This window comes from Labrus mixtus, chromosome 6 (assembly GCF_963584025.1).
Source record: "Labrus mixtus chromosome 6, fLabMix1.1, whole genome shotgun sequence".
In the NCBI taxonomy this organism is placed as follows: Eukaryota; Metazoa; Chordata; class Actinopteri; order Labriformes; family Labridae; genus Labrus; species Labrus mixtus.
Window position 1 is genome coordinate 32,767,374 of NC_083617.1, and position 5,000 is coordinate 32,772,373.

Below are 5,000 nucleotides of genomic sequence, written 5' to 3' on the forward strand. Positions count from 1 at the left end.
CCCATTTTCCCCATGACCAAAAAAGAAGCCCTCGTACCAAAAAAACAAAAACAAAATAATTTAGACATCCCACATAATTCCCTCCTCATTTACTCTACACACATTCGCACCTTCCACAAACATTCTCACAAACTCACTCTCATTCGCTATGTACAACAATTTAAGATGTGCTTTCCATTCATTCACAAACATTCTCCACACATTCATTTTCTTACTTTCATACAGTGCATAATTCCTTCTGTTAAAAACCGCTTTTCTTGCAAAAGCCAAAATTATATTCATTACATTGTGATTTTTTTGTTTTGTTCCCACCCCCAACAACACCGACAATTCCCACCCCCTTTCATTCCAACACTCATTCTTACTGCATTTCCCCAACATTTCTCTCATTTTTCCCCAAAAATAAACCAATTCCCCACACGTAACAAACAAATGTATTAAATCCTCATCCGTACTTTCACATACACAACACTTTCTTTCATACCTCTCCTTATGGATCTGATGCAGGACGATGCAGGTGAAGATCCTCCTGTGCCTCAGTTTGAAATCTAGGTCAAATATTGCATGTGGTGTATGCGGAATGTTAATGTTCTTCCATATCATGTTGCTTGTTATGTCCGGGTATGTGTCTGTCCATTTTACTTCGGATGTGGGTTTCTGTATTCTATGTGTGATTGCGCACCTATACCAAATTTTTGTAGTGACATCTGTAATGTTGTGTTTCTTCTCCCCTAGGCACAGGGAGATCCCCCCCCACATCGTCCTGCATCACTCCCTCCTTCTCTTTGATTAATTTTTCCCATTCGCTCGACAAAGACAATTTTACATTTGCAAACACTCTCTCAATCACATCCTTTCTGCACACACACCCTTTATTTTTTAAACCCCTCACCACCATTTGTAAATCAAAATCCCCCCCACAGTTCAGTAAATCCCTTATTCTAATATATCCCGCTTTCGACATAGCTTCACACTTAATTACCCTCTCCCCATTTTTAAAATACGGGCTCGAGAGGAAGGGCAGTCGTAGCACTGACCCTCTCGTTCCGCACTCTGGTACAGTCCAGGATGAAACCTGATACCACGCACTGAGTACTTCCTGGAAAAACCGTGGCAAGTGTTTAAATGAATCCGGGTTATTGATCTGGTACAGGTTGTCCTCGTTGTAGAGTCCAAAACTGCACAGATATTGTTTGAAGTGGTTTTTCCAAACTACGTTCCGGTTCTGGTCCATAAATTTGCCTATCAATTTGACTCTTAGTGCTACTTTTTTTGTAAGTAAATCAATCAAAGCTAGCCCCCCCTGATCTTTAGCCCCTATTATTGTTTTGTGAGCTATACTCGCTGCTTTGTTTTTCCAAATAAAGTCCCTAATGGTCTTTGAAATCTCCTTAAAGGCCCAGTCCGGAAGCGTACAAGTACTCAGCGCATGATTCACTTTGGACAACACGAGAGCATTTGTTACGGCTACCCTTCCTCTCAACAATAGACCCCTCGCTTTCCACAAATTCAATGTTTTTTTTAATTTTACCCACCACCTCTTTCCATGTTACATCATCACATTCATTCTCATTTTTCCCCATATTCACTCCCAACACTTTTCTTCTCTCACACACCGTTTTAAATCCCCACTTATTAACTAGATTGGATTCCTTACCTAGTAACATAATTTCTGACTTATTTTCATTTACTTTTGCCCCAGATGCTCTTTCATAAGTTTGTACATGTTTTAATATCAATTCTATATCCTCCTCTCCTTTTACCATTATATTCACGTCATCTGCATACTGTATTATTTTTACGTTTTCCTTACCTATACCTTTTATGTTTACGTCTTCCGATATCAGTGCTGCCAGCGGCTCTGCTACCAAGCTGTACAACAGCGCTGACATCGGACATCCTTGTCTCACTGACCTTGATATTTTAAAAGAATCAGTTAGTTCCCCGTTACATTTTATCTTGCTTTCCGCTCCTGTATACAACATATTTATCCATTCTCTCATTCTCTCCCCGAATCCAAACTTCTCTAACACCTTCCCCATGAACCCGTGATCTACTCTGTCAAAAGCTTTATTTAAATCAATCCCTAGCCATATTCCCCCCTCCCCTTCCATATCCCTGACCGTCTGTTTTATTGAAATGATTGAGTCTGCTATGTCTCTGTTTGGTATACTGTATGATTGTGTTTGTTCTATGATTGTTCCTATTACCTCCCTGATTCTATTGGCTATTGTTTTCGCTATGATTTTGTAGTCTGTGTTGAGTAGGCTGATTGGTCTGTAGTTGTCCAGATTTTTATTGTCCCCCTTGTTTTTGTAAAAAATAGTAACCACCCCTTCCCCTAAACTTTTTGGTATATGTTTCACTTTTTCCATATATTTACTCAATTTGTTCACCAAGGGCACCAGCTGCTCTTTGAAAGCTTGGTAGAATTCCGCAGTTAGGCCATCGCTCTCAGGACTTTTGTTTTTGTTTAACCCCTCTAAAGCACTTCTGATTTCTCCCTCTGTAAACTCACAATCACACCACATTTTATCGTCCTCGCTTATTTTTTTCTTTAACGCACCCAAAGCTCTGTTCACACTCACGCTATCACACTCCTGTCTCGAAAACAGGCTTTCATAATAGCCCTTTACTATTTCTAAAATTCCCTTTTTATCTGTCACACTTTTACCTGCTTCATTTAATAATTCGTTTATTTCTGTTCTTTTTTGTTTTTGTTTTTCCAGACCTAAAAAAAAGGCTGTACTCCTCTCCCCCTCATACATATATTGTATTTTACTCCTAATGGCTGCACCCCTACTCTTTTTAAGTTCAATCACTCCCAACTGTTCTTTTAAATGTATGTATTTTTCGACATCTACATTATCTACACTGTCAAGCGATGCTATTTCCTCACTTAGTTGTTTTCTCAAATTCTCTTCCTTTCTATTTTCTCTCCACTTTTTCTCTTTACTATAATTGATACACTTTTTTTTAATTCTGACTTTTACACTATCCCACCACACATTCATATCTTCACTCTCATTCCACTCATATCCCACATCATTCAACAATCTTTCCATACTTTTCACAAACATTCCATCATCCAGCAAGCTTGCATTAAAGCACCATATCCCTCCTTTACGTACATTCGTTTCTTTTCTAAACGTGATTTCTATTCCAGCGTGATCGCTCCACATATTAGTTTTATATTCAACTTCTTTAATCCACCTCACTACCTCGCATGTCACCAAAGCATAATCTATTCTAGATTGTTTTAATCTATTCAGTACAATTTGTCTCCTGGAGAACACCCTCTCCCATGGATGTAGCAATCTCCAAATATCAATGCATTGTTTCGTTATCATTATATCTTTAAGTGTCCCCCTGCTCACATCCCCCTTAAACACATTATTTTTTGACACATCGGTGGGTGTCATCGCCACATTAAAGTCACCGATTATTATACAATTCCTTTCCCACCATTTGCTTATTGCAATAAAGAACGTTTTCCTTTCTTTTTCTCCATTCGGTGCATATATATTTATGATTCTTATATTTTTCGTTTCATACACACAGTCTATTACTATTATTCTTCCTTCTTTGTCCCCATAAATCAAATTTACCCCTGTTACCCGACCCGTTTTGACTAAAACCGCCACTCCTCTCGCCCTCGACGTGCCATTGGAGCAGAAAATATGGCCCACAAAGTCTTTTTTTATGTCTTCCACCAGGGAATCATCCCACCTGGTCTCCTGCAGGCACAAAACGTCATTCTGCAAGGAAAGAATCGCATGTCTTTTTTCTTTGTTCCTTAGTCCATTCACGTTTATCGAAAATAAATTAAAGGCCATTATCATAAAAATAAAAACAAAAAAAACGGATTTACAGGGGTTATTGTCAGTCATTATTTGTCCTTACATTTCAATTTTTTCACCAACTTTTTTCGTTGTCCAAGACTTAGTCTTTTTTGCGCACTCGCCAGTTCACTCACATCCATTTCGCTGTCCGTTTCATTGGGACTGGTGCTTTTACCCGTATTATTTAGCGTGATTTTTCTCCCTCCCGCCTGTCCAACACCACTCTCAGGCATCTCCCTCCCCTCTGTGCTCATGCTTACCCCCGGGTCTTCTGCCACGTCCCTTCCGTCTCCTTTTTTCCCTCTCTCGCTCGTTTTTCGCTGCTTCTGCTGTCCTCCCTCTCCAGCCAGCTCCGGCGTCTCCAGCTCGCACTCTGACGCCCGTTCTCCTCCGCTCTCTCCGCTCTGCTCCATTTCTCCGTCACTGTTCTCGTCTTCTCTGATCTCCTTCCTGCTTGCTCCGATCACCTCCTTCTCCTCCGCCTCCTCCTCGTACACCTCCTCCGCCTCGTCTTCATCCTCGTACACCTCCTCCACCTCGTTCTTGCTTTCCTCTCCGTTCACACACTCACATTCATTTTCTCTTTTTTTACAGTTTGTGCATTTTGTGCTGTTCGCGCTGCACTCTCGCGCAAAGTGTCCCTGCACCCCACAGTTGTGGCACATAAATTCTGGACACTCTCTCAGGATGTGTCCCGGCTGGATGCACATCCTGCACACTTTTTGTTGTCTATCATGTATTACTCTAAAGTATTCGTTCCCCATCACAGTGTTAAACTTTGTGGAGTAAGGGAGTGACTGTACCTGGTCATTAAATCTGACCCGGACAAACCTCGTTCCGTCAGCTATCATTGTTCCAGGCCACATTCTGCGTTTTATTGGTGATGTCGGTTTCACTCCCCATCCCGTCAGCTTCCAAACTATTTCTTCATCTGTGATATACGCTGGCAGGTTTAAAAAAGACACCACCAGCTCATCATTATTTAGTTCTCTCGCCACGACTCTGGTCTCTCCGATTTTAAATCCATCCAGCAGCCTTTCCTTTCCTTTAATGTTGCTCACCGTCACCTCCAGTTTTTCAGGTCCCAGGGTTCTGCACGCCAGCAGGCCCCCACAGATCATTTTTATGTTGCTCATGACGTGATTTAGAGGAACTTTG